Source organism: Humulus lupulus, chromosome 9, assembly GCF_963169125.1.
Source record: "Humulus lupulus chromosome 9, drHumLupu1.1, whole genome shotgun sequence".
NCBI lineage: Eukaryota > Viridiplantae > Streptophyta > Magnoliopsida > Rosales > Cannabaceae > Humulus > Humulus lupulus.
In genome coordinates, this window is record NC_084801.1 from 9,899,428 (window position 1) to 9,912,953 (window position 13,526).

The 13,526-nt window shown below is 27.2% G+C and overlaps 1 long non-coding RNA gene across 1 annotated transcript; it reads left to right on the forward strand.

The window, feature by feature from the left end:
• The first annotated feature begins 2,127 nt into the window (after nt 1–2,127).
• On the forward strand, nt 2,128–3,144 carry LOC133801835 (uncharacterized). The gene is made up of 3 exons (XR_009877009.1): nt 2,128–2,320; nt 2,879–2,997; nt 3,088–3,144. It is a non-coding gene; the product is annotated as an uncharacterized LOC133801835 (long non-coding RNA).
• Nucleotides 3,145–13,526: the final 10,382 nt, after the last annotated feature.

The window sequence follows — 13,526 nt, forward strand, 5'->3', positions numbered from 1 at the left end:
TTTTTTGTTTTAATGGTTTTTTGTTTTTTTTAATGTTAACTTTAATAGAATATTTTTATATTTAACAGAATATTCTTGTATTTAACGGTAGTTTTTAAATACTTAAACTTAATTAAAATAAAATAAATAATTAAAAAATTAAAATAAGATATTTTTGAGATATTTTACAATAATAATTATTTAAAATTAATAAATAATTAAACAAATTAAAATATGATATTTTTTAGATATTTTACAATGATAATTATTTTAAAATAATAAAATCATACGTTTTATAACTTAAATAAAATTTAATTAAACTTAAACTCACTTATTAGAATAATATTATATTAAACATACAATATAATCTACTGTGAATTAACAACAAATTACTTTTTAAAAAAAACTAGCAAGAAACTTAAATTAAAATTAAGTATAATATTTAATATTACATTAAACATATAATATATAATATCTTATTGTCAGTCCCAAATTAAAAAACTAAAACAAACATAAACTTAAACAAAAATAAATAAATTATTTAATTAAAATATGATATTTATTTCAAAATTTATATAACATTAATATAAATTTAATAAATTCTATAAATAAAACTAAACAAACGTGCATATTGCACGTTATTTGTATCTAGTATATAAATATATATAACAAATAATTTATTGATAAAATGTGGAATGAACTCTATATACAAAGCTTTATTTTAGTATCAAAACTAGAAAATATAACTACGCATCGCGCAGTCTTTTGTAATTATTACAAAATATACATATTTTAAAATACTTTTAGGAGATCGCTACGATATGGATATTTTTTCACCCTACTCGTACAACATGTTCTTTATATGGACACGTGAGGGCGTATTGACCACAATTTTTTTCATAATGGTGTCGATTCTATATCAAACATCTTGCAAGTTTTTGTAAAATTCTGAATAATTAAAATACCGAAAACAAAGTTCAAAAAATTTGTTGTACGTGTGCTTTTATTTTTATTATTATTATCATTATTATACGCTTTACATAATTTTTTTTATAAAAAATCTAAATTATGTATATGGAAATTTATATTTTGTGTAAGACTTATTTTGGGCGATTACCCGTTTGAACCCTTTAGTTTTAAAAATTAACTTTTAGAACTCGTGTTTTGTCAAAATGTTAAATATAGGATTGGATATATCGATTATTTGAACATTGTATTTTGGCCGATTATCCGTTTTGACCCTTTATTTTTATAATTTAACATTTGGACCATATATTTATTCAAAAGGTTAAAAATTATTTATAAAAATTAAATTATATATAATTTATGTTTTTTGTAAAGGTTCACATCATTTTGAACCTTGTATTTTAGCTGATTACCCATTGGGACTTTTATTTTTTAAAATTAACTTGTGGACCTCAAGTTTTGTCAAAATGTTAAAAATAAGAATAGATAGATCGATTATTTGAACACAATACTTTGGCTGATTACTCGTTTTAACTCTTTATTTTTAAAAATTAACCTTTGGACTATGTATTTATTCAAAGTGTTAAAAATTCTTTATAGAATGTAAATTATATAAATATATGTAATTTATGTTTTACTTAAGGGTTCACACCATTTTGAACTTTGTATTTTAGCCGATTACCCGTTTGGACTCTTTATTGTTAAAAATTGACATTTGGATCTCGTATTTTGTCAACAGGTTATAAATAAAAATAGATAGATTATTTATTTATTTATTATTATATATAGATATAAATATTATAATTTGAATTTATACATTTTGTAATTCAACTATATATATTTAACGTAATTTTATATTTGTTTATATATACTAATATGATATATATACATAAACTAACAATTTTAGATATACAATTTATATAATTGTGTGCAATTTAAGTGTGTTCCAATCATTACTCATAATATATAGATATAGATTAACATAATAGAGTGTCTATGTTTTTGTATGTATATTTAAACTTTTTTTTTTTTTAAATTCTAACCATTTTGTTATATATATAGTTATTATGTTAAAATAAATTTATTAAATAATTTTAAAAATATAAATATATGCAAAAATTTATGTTTTTGTTGATTATTGAGATTTTAGGTTATGAAATTTTTTATTGATTTTTTGTTTAGGTTATAATTAGTGGCTCATTGGAGTTTTTTTTTATTTGTTTACCAATCAATTACTTATTAGGAATTTAGTGATATTTGTTTAGTAATGTTTAACATATTAATTAATTTAATTTCGTAGGTTGTGATTTTGGTGGTGAGATTTTAGAGAGTACTTTGCATCAAAACTTCTATAACTATCAATCACACATTTGAGGTAATTAAGTTTCTAAAATTATAATAATAAGTTATATATTGCTAGATATTTAGTGATATTTTATTTATTATTTATTAATTTATTTATATTGGTTTGTGGATTTAATAGCGAATTCGATTACTACTTGAAGTAATTTTGCTAGCTTTTGAATTATTAATTGCAAGAGGTAAATATATATTCTCTTACTTCTACTTTTAATATTATTAAACAAATGTTAGAAGAGTTTGAATATCTTAAATATTCATCCATAGTGAAGTAGGTTCTGAGATTAAAATTGTGTGCTGCGGTGATAACGGAAGGTTGAGAACTTGTATGTATTAGTGAAGTAGGTTCTGAGAAATTTGACTGTGTGCTGCGGAGCTATAAGGAAGAAACTTATTGTATGTTGTTTGAATTGTTTGTTTTGCTATTCACATGTAGATGGTTAGGTCACTATTATAGGGGAAATGTTGCCCGATTTTATCTAGGATAATAAACAATTAATTTTATATAGGCATTCTATAAGGAAGAAACTTATTGTATGTTGTTTGAATTGTTTGTTTTGTTATTCACATGCAGATGGTTAGGTCACTATTATAGGGGAAATGCTGCCCGATATTATTTAGGATAATAAACGATTAGTTGAGAACGGGCATTACTTGATTGAACATTCGAGTCCCAGGCATTACTTGAGAACGGTATTATTAATTAAAATTTACAAATTATTTTTGAAACTATAAATGTAATCAAATAATTAATTAATATATTTTACTTTATATTTCTTGCAGCTAACAAGCACATCATATACAGAGGCACAAATTGATGAGTTGCGACAAGAATGGGCGACATATATGTCGCCGATAATCCAAAGTTACCGACCTCGTTGATAGGTTTTTTTTTAATTTTTTAACTCTTTCTTCATACACAATGCAATATTTGTTCATTTTGAATATTTCTAACAAATATTGTATTTCTTATATATATCTAACAAATATATTTTTTTATTTCAATTTAAATTAATATTATTTCAATTTAATTAATTTAAATTTAGATTAAAATAATTTCAATTTAAATTAATATTATTTAAATTTAATTAATTATTAAATTAATTTCAATTTAGATTAAAATAATTTCAATTTAAATTAATATTATTTCAATTTAAATTAATATTATTTCAATTTAAATTAATATTATTTCAATTTAATTAATTATTAAATCAAATTAAAATAATATTAATTATAAATTTATTTAATTTATTTTTTTTAAATGTGGGAGACTTTCAATGTCTCCCGTTGGGAGAGGTGGGAGACTTCCCACGTCTCCCAATAGGAGAGGTGGAAAGTCAAATGTTGACTTTCCACCTCTCCCATTGGGAGACGTGGGAAGTGACTCACCTCTCCCAATGGGAGACGTGGGATGTCTCCTAGGGACTTCCCACGTCTCCCATTGGGAGAGGTGAGTCACTTCCCACGTCTCCCAATGGGAGAGGTGGAAAGTCAACGTTTGACTTTCCACCTCTCCCAGTGGGAGACGTGGGAAGTGAGGCACGTCTCCCAATGGGAGACGTGGGATATATACCTACAATGACCCTAGCAACAACGTCTCACTAAGTGGGAGACATTGTAGACTTCCAATGTCTCCCAATTAAAGTCATAAAACCTCTATTTTGTTGTAGTGACACCATATAATCTTTTATATACCGCTTCAAAAATTTTATTTTATTAGTATATTATGTAGTATATATTTGTAATTTTTTTTATTATTTTATTTTTAATTAGTTTATTAGGTATTTAATTCAAAAAATATCTTATTTAAATATCTAAAAAAATAACGTTTAATGTAGTTTTTGTTTTAAAAATATAATAAAAAAATTATATTAAAGGAGAAAATAGAAAAAATAGTTTGGAGTAATTTTAGAGTGCCACATTATCTCCTTGAAACTCTCCTTTATATATATATATATATATAGATGGTGAATTTTTTAACTAATTAAGAAACTTGACAGTTAAAAATCTTAGTCTCAAAAAATAGTATGATCGGATTTATTAGGTGATTAATTCAATACTTTTGGTCACAATATATATTTCATTGATATATATGACAAAAATACTAGTGTAATTTTATTATTACTCAAAATTTGGGTTATTTTTTCAAAGAAATAATTAATTAATTCTAGAAATGTAGATCCTTCAAAAATAAAAAATGAAACCATTAATAAATATTATTTATACTATCTATTATTAATTGACACTTTTGAGTTGGGTAGAAACGCAAGCTAATCGATCGCCTATATATTATATGTATGCATTTACCTTAGAAATTAGAAACTCTATCTTCATATCTTAAAATATATATATATTTATAAAAGCATGCAAAAGTTGTCTTAGATGTATTGTTAATTAATCAACATGTTTGGCAAACACTCTAATAATAAAGAATTTAAAAGCACGTGAATTGATGAATTTGTTTGGAAAAAAAATGATGATAATAGTAATTAAATATATATATGAATGCATGACCAAACGCACGCAGCATGCTAATCTTTATTCACCTCACCGAAAGTGAAAAACAAAGTCAAAAAGGAGCTCTGTTAGTTTAGACTTTAACTCATGTTTGAATTCTCAAACCCTAGCCATATATATAAATATATATATATTATGGTTTGATAATATTATTGTCGAAGCATGCATATAAAAAATGAAGAGAATCAGAACTACTTAGATTCTTAAAATGAAAAATAGTCAAGTTGTTGATGATATCGAAATTTAATTTTGGCATGCATAATGAGCTCTGAAAATATATATTTTTTTTACATTCTGTCTAACTTTTGTCTATGTTTCTTGGTACATGTTCCTGCTAGGTTATATATAAATATATATATATTAGATATTGCTCCAACTAGTAGCTAGGAACTTTTGTTAATTAACTATGCATTAGTTGCTATTATTATGTTATAATTAATTTGTCAAAAAAAAAAAAAAATGTTGCCATAAGAACAATGCCTATATGTGTGGCGAGCGTAAAGTTAGCATAGGCCACATAGCATTTAAACATTGGTCTATTACGTTAATTATTTTCAGCTTTTCGGAAATGAATTGATTATAGATAGTAAGGTGCACCAATTAAAAGAAGATAAATTAATCATGCAAATTTTTTAATCCACATTTGGAGCATTTTCGGTTCAGCATAATTGATATAAGGCATATACTCTAGGATATACCATAATTTAGTATCGGGTTCACGTATATTTTAATGTAATTAAAATATGTGAAATTTGATATTAGCTTGCATCAATAACGATACAGTATATTTGGTACCTTAAGTATTCTTCAGTATTTATGCACCAATAGCGAATAATATTTCTCTTTTTTATGTTTTGCTATAAAAATACCTAATAATATACATGAAATAACATTTTATGATTGGGTTAAAATATTCTATATTATTTATTAAATAACATTGTTATAGGACATCTTAGTGTCAAACGCCACCTTACATTGATGCAATTAAGTATCATATTATAATAAATAAGATTTAATTAATTTAAAAATATTTTATAGCATTAATTGTGAGTACGTGATGTCTCTGCTATAAAACCCCATTGATAATTAAAGAACTGGCATGTCACACTAGTAAAAATATTATATGATGTGTCACGCTCAAATAATCATTTATGACAAGAGAAAAAAAATTATTTAGAATCAATATTATATATTTATTTTCTAAAAATTAAAAAACTTTCATTTTAAAGGGTTTATATAATTTTGACTTCATTAGTTTTTATTATTTACTAATTTGGACCCTTGATGTCAAATAATTATTTGTAGGACTCTTTATTAAGCCAAAAAAAAATAACAAACAAACAATGGTGCACTAGCTCAAAATTTAGTTGAAAATTTTTAAAATAGACCAAAACGATATTATGAAGCCAAATTTGGCCAAAATATTTACGAATATGACTAAAATACTCATGATTTTATAAATTTATTAATTAAATTAAAATAAATGGAATAAAACCTTGATTGGTTAAAAACTTGAAAATATTTGAAATAAAATTATAACAAAATTAATTTGTTTTTGTTTTGTTTGATATTACAATTATTTTTAAGTTATTAAATAATAAGGGTTTCAATCTATTTTATTTTTATTTAATGAATAAATTTATGAAATCGGTGTTATTTTAGTCATATTTTAATTTATTTTAATCAAACTTGAATTTAGTGGACCATTTTTTATTTTTGGACAAAACAAGAGGTCTAAAAGAAAAAAAAAATTAGCTACTACTATTGTGTTGGTATTAATTGAGTAAATTAAAGATACGCAACGGTGAATTGGCTCATTTTATTAATATCAGTCAAGATCATATATATATTTATATATATTAAATCACATATAATCAGATTAGAGATTACATCTTATAGCCTTTCAAATGTCATCAGATCTTTTTGTATAAAATCAACGATCTTCCTATCCAAATTCTGAAAACTCACATCTTGATCTTCCATATCAATTCTCAAATACACAAGGATGTGTGTGGGCACGTAGGATTCAAAATATTGATTTATGACCCTTTAGATGTACTCAACACATGAGATCTAGAAATGTTTGATAGAGAGAAGAGGAATTGAATAGTTTTCAGGTTTGTCACTTCTGTTTCAGAGAGAAGGTATGACAGTCTATGAAAAAATAACTTCTTTTAAAAAGTATTGCTTCTTTTCAGGTTTATAAAAATAATTAACTAATTTAATTAATCTTTATTTTAATAAAAAAAACTAATGAGTTACTACCTCATTTAATTATTTAATTTAAATCATATTTAAAATAATAATTAAATAAAACAAATTATTTGAAATTCAAATCCCAGATATAGGAAATCATTATGTGTGGCGCCACACTCACTATATAGTGAGTGTATCGACCACACCATTAGGATTATCCCTAATTTTGCTCATTTGTTTCTTTAATTGATATTTAAGACAATATATTTATTCGAAAATAAACATCAATTAATTCAAAATTAATTTTATCTTAAAATATCAATTTTAAATAAATATATTATTCTAAATAAGATAATTATTAATCTCTATTTATATATTAATTAAACAAGATTAATATTTATTTTAACATATAGTTTTTCAAAATAAATACTATATAGTTAAATAATTAATTAATTCGTAATTAATAAATTGCCCATAACTATCACATAATTATTCCATTGCCATAGAAAATTAATTTATTACAATTAAGTCCTTCTCTCTACAAATCTTTATTTTGACATCCTTACCCTTGAAAGTGTAGGACAGAGGTGATCTGGGGACCATGACCTATAATACGAAGCTCCAATAAACCAGATTATTAATTAAACTCTTTAATCCAATGATCTTATTTATTAATTCCATGGTTACTCCACGATAAATATGGAATTACACTCTAAGTATTTATAGAATTATATTTACAGAGTTTTCTCTTGTAGTCCATTAATATAATCAATAAATGTAGTTTTGTCCTCCATTTATTCATTCATTAATTAGAGTTGGTCAAGACTATCGTTTTACCCTTCTAATTACCTCTTGATCCTTAAGTACCATTAATTCACTAGTGAATAATTAATCTATAATAAAATTATATATTTGAGTTCAATAACTATTTAGTTCTAGAAGTAACCCTTAAGGGAACCAATATTCGATCCGTTAGGAAAGTATGGATTTCATTATTGTAATTCATGTTCGCAGTCATTGATGATATTGAATCTCCAAAAGAAAAGTTATTAGTCTTATTATACTAAGAAACCTTAACGAATGAATCAAAATATCAAATAAACACAAAGAAGGGTTCATGAATACTCAAGATTTAGACTAATCTACAAATGATCATCTATTATGCTAAGAATTAAATTTTTATGTCAAACGACAAGTTTATAAAGATAATTAATTCTTATCGGTCATGTCATATCACTACAACAAAACAGGTTATTACCAGCGGAGCCTTCTGCCGGTAATAATATCGCCGGTAATTGTGGTTATTACCGGCAGACTGATACTCTGCCAGTAATAAATTAATACTGGTGGATTATTAGGGGTGGACTCCGCCGGTGTACAAAGCAGTCAACATCGCATTTGACTCATTTAATATCAGTAGGTCCTGCCCTTGTTAATCTGCCGATAATTAATTAATATTTTTTTAAATATATTAAAATATAATAATTCATTTAATAATATATAAATTATAATAATTATTGAAATATAATTAAATTTAACATAAATGAAAATTAATTATTAATAACACAATTAATATTCATCAAACAAAATTACATATAAACTAATCATAAAATAAACATAATAAAATATCAATTGCCTTAATTTAATTAAAAAAACGTAAACTAATTATTATTGTTTGGATCGGGCCAACTAGGAGAAAAAAATTCATTAACATTCTGGTCAATATCTTCACCAATGTTAGGACGCGACAATGGTGGTGAAGCAAACTGTGGTCACTACAAGAAATAAGCTCATTGCCGGCGCAATTCCGAATTGCGCCGGCAAAAATCAACCCTTTTACCGGCGCAATTCGGGGTTGCGCCGGCAAAGGAGTTGGTTTTAAAAAATGGCAGCACTTTTGCCAGCGCAACCCCGAATTGCGCCGACAAAAATTCCATCAGATTTTCAAAATAAACCCATAAAAAATTTTCGGCGCATTTCACCTAACACGCCGGCAAAAGTCAAACGTGTTTTTTTAAATTTTCACACGTTTCAAAGAAGGTAGGTGGGCATACTTTTGCCGGCGCGTTTCGTTGCGCCGGCAAAAGTCGTAATAAGTAAAACGACACCGTTTTGTAGTAGGATTTTTAAAATACTTTTGCCAGCGCATTTTTAGACTTTTGCCGGCGCAACGAAACGCGCCGGCAAAAGTCATAACGATAATACCCAGCCGCGAGCCTCCTTCTTCCCCATTTCAGTGCTATTTTTCAGAAATAAAGCTTCTCTCTCTCTCTCCTCTGTGATAATCACTCCGACCACCGTGAGCCATAATCCTACCGTGGCTCAACTCATTTTGTGAAGCTTCTCTCTCAAGGTTAGTAAATCAAATGAGAAATTTTTTAACATTTTTGGATTTTTTTCTCTATATTTTGTTTTGTAATTGTATTTTTTTTGTTATTCTCTCCCTATAAACAGTTGTGTTGTAGCTCCTCTCGGTGAAACAAGTCCAAAAAAGTTAGTTTATATATATATATTTATATATATATATATATTTCGGTTTATATATATATATGTTTATATCTGATTATATATATATATTAATTTATATATATCAGTTTATATATATATTTATATATCCGAATGTATATATATATATTTAAATTTATCTTTTTTTTATATATATGTACATATGTTTGTTTATGGATATATGTTTATGTATATTTGTAAATGTGTGTCTATATTTGTTTATTTAATGTTAAATTTTTTTAGAAAATTGATTAATATAAATGTATGTGTGTGATATTTGGTATTATAATTATATTTTTCTGTTAAAAAAATAGATAAATATGTGTAGTTTTATAAAAATGAGATTAATAATGAAAAAGAAAATATGATTTTAGTATTTATTAAAAAAAAATTGATTTGAGTATGTATATTTTTTAATTTTAATGCTTAATATGTATATTAAAAAATTGATTAGATTATGTATATTAAAAAAATATATATTATATTTTTTATATTAAATATTATTTTTTTATAAATATTTACTAAATAAATTGTTTTGATGTTACTGATATAAAAAGATTTGATATATGTTATTAATCTTGGTTTATGTTGTGCATGTTATGAGAATGTTCTGTATATTGCTCTGGGAATATTCTGGTTATATATGTGTTTAATTTGTAGGTTTTTCAATTTTTGGGATAGTTTGAAATATAGTCGTTATGCTGCCCAAATTTTGTTGGAGTTAGTAAAATTAATAAAAGTTTAATATTTAATTAAATAAAAATTTAAGTATAATTAAAAATTCATCAAAAAAATAATTTTTAACTATAATTTAAATAAAATAAAATTGCCAATCATAATAATTAATAATTAATAATTAATTTTAACATTAATATTAGATGTTTTGTAATTGAAAAAGTTAAAAATATAAATGATTTAATAAAATATAAATATAATAAAATTGTTATTGATTAAGTAAATAATCCAATACAAATTGAAGAATTTAATAAAAAATTACAAAATGAAATTAATGTATAATTAAATTAATTTTAAATTAAAAGTAATAAATAAGTAAATGTTAAAGTAGACTAGTCAACGGACACGTGGCACTACATGATTGGTCTACATTGTTATTATTCTTTAAATAATTTTTAATTTAACAAAAAATAAAATTTATATTTTTTAAAAAAAAATTCAAAAAAAATTTCAACTTAAGATTAAGTATGAAAAATACATTTTTTTTAAAAATTTAATTTTATATTGTTAATATCCTCAAATTTTATAATTTATTATTATTATTATTATTAAAATCTTCCTATTTATCATTTTGTCTACTTTTTTTCAATTAGAGATTAAGTAATTTTGTTTGAAATCTAAGCAATAATTTAAGATTAAATATTTTTTTTTACTTAATCCTAAATAATTGATTAAAAGCAACAAATTTGATTTTTTTTTTGTAAAAAATGAAAAAAAAAATTATTTTTTGTTACCTTTAAATTGGAAAACAATAAATTGGATTTTTTTAAAAAAATATAAAATGATTTTTTTTATGAAAAATTATTTAAAATAATAATAATGTGTACCAATCATGTGGTGCCACGTGTCATTTAAGTGTTAGTAAGTTTTAAGTTTGAGTAATTTAGCCGCAAATATCTCTATAAATAATTATTTTTGCCAGGGATAGGATATTATTATCAGTTAGTGATAATTAGGGAGACAAACAGTCATGAAATACTTTGACTATCATTTCCCTCATTTTAAGACTATTATTAATATTTTCTTAATTATTTCGCTTAAAGATGGCGAGCGACAGGAGCTGGATGAGTGCGAGGAATCGTTGGTCTCTGGAGTATAGAAATGGTGTTAAGGAGTTCTTCGATATCGCCAAAAATCAGTTGAACGATCGGGGTTTGGTTCGCTGTCCGTGCAAGAAATGTGGGAATGTTAAGTTCCAGCCTATAAAAGCAATTTCGATGCATTTATTCAACAATGGCATCGTACAATCCTACAAAGTGTGGCATTACCATGGAGAGGCGCTGCCGTCGCCACCAGCTGTGGTACGAGATCATGATAGAGATGAGATAGCGGATATCCTGGAGGATGTTTACGCTGAAGATGACGTTCCTGCTGAAAACTATACTGATCCTCCCCAAGATGATCCTCAACATCGTGACAAGTATGACAATTTATTTAAGGAGATGTCAAGTGAACTGTACCCGGGTTGCCGAAAGTATTCCGCGTTGAACTTCTTGGTGAAGCTGATGCATCTCAAAGTTATTAACAAGTGCAGCAATCATTACTTTGATGGTTTGCTGGAATTGTTAGTCGACGCTATGCCTGACGGAACAATTTTACCTAAGTCTAACTATGAGGCGAAGGCAAAGTTGCGGAGTATTGGATTGGGATATGAGTCCATCGATGCTTGCAAGCATGACTGTGCACTGTTTTGGAAGGAGAATGCGAATTTTGAATTCTGTCCAGTTTGTGGTGAGTGTCGCTGGCAAGATAATCGTGGGAACGGGAAGAAAGTGGCCCATAAGGTCATGCGATACTTTCCGTTGACGCCAAGATTGAAAAGGCTGTACAGTTCCAGATATACTGCAGAGGATATGAGATGGCACTATTCTAAAAGGCCAAGGGAAGATGGTGTGATGAGGCACCCCGCTGACAGTAAGGCGTGGAAGCACCTTGATGAGTTGTACCCATCTTTCGCAGTCGAACCTCGAAATGTTAGGCTTGGGTTGGCTACAGATGGTTTCAATCCTTTTGGGAACATGAGCAACTCTTACAGCATGTGGCTTGTGATACTTGTCCGATACAACTTGCCGCCGTGGAAGTGCATGAAACCACAGTCATTAATGTTGTCTATTCTAATTCCAGGTCCTTCTTCACCTGGAAAAGATATCGATGTCTATATGAGACCTTTGGTTGACGATTTGAAGGAGTTATGGGTGAATGGTGTCAAGACACGAGATGCATACAATAGTACCTTGTTCAATATGCGTGCAACAATCTTGTGGACCATTAACGACTACCCAGCTTATGCTATGATGTCTAGGTGGAGCACAAAAGGGTACAAGGCGTGTCCCACATGCAATGAAGAAACTTCCTCTGTAGGGATTAGAAGTAAAATTGCATACATTGGCCATAGGAGGTTTCTTGATATGGATCATGAATGGAGGAGCAAACGAGCACTATTCGACGGTAACAAGGAACTTAGGCCACCACTGAAAGATTACTCCGGTGATGATGTGTTGAAGCAATTAGAGAATTTGCTGATTAGACATCCTGGGAAACACAAAGAATTTGGTGGTGTGAAACGCAAAAGGGTTCCGATTGAACTTAATTGGTCGAAGAAGAGCATATTTTTCGAGCTTGATTATTGGAAGGAGTTATTGTTGAGGCATAATTTGGACGTAATGCACATTGAGAAGAATGTTTGCGACAGTGTCTTGGGAACTTTGTTGAACTTAGAGGGAAAATCTAAAGACACTGACAAGGCAAGACTTGATCTAGCAGACATGAAAATTAGGGAAAAACTCCACCTCCGCAAAGAGGGAAACAAGTGGAAGAAACTGCATGCCAGTTACACCCTCAGTGTCCCGGAGCGTCGAGTTTTCTGTGAATTTGTGAAGTTAGTTGAATTCCCGGACGGTTTTGCTGCAAACCTTTCGAAGAATGTCAATGTCAATGATGGCAAGATAATTGGGCTGAAATCACACGATTGGCACGTGTTGTTTCAGCAGTTGTTGCCCACCGCAATTAGGTCGTTTTTGGTTCCTGAAGTTCGGACGCCAATTATTGAGTTGTGCGGTTTTTTCAAAAAACTTTGTGCACGAACTTTGAATGTGAAAGACCTTGAGAAGATGGAGACAGACATTATCACCATTTTATGCAAGTTGGAAATGATATTTCCTCCAGCATTTTTCGACATTATGGTACATTTGGTTTTGCATCTTCCGAAAGAGGCAATTCTTGGTGGTCCCGTGCACTTTAGGTGGATGTATCCCATTGAACGTTCGATG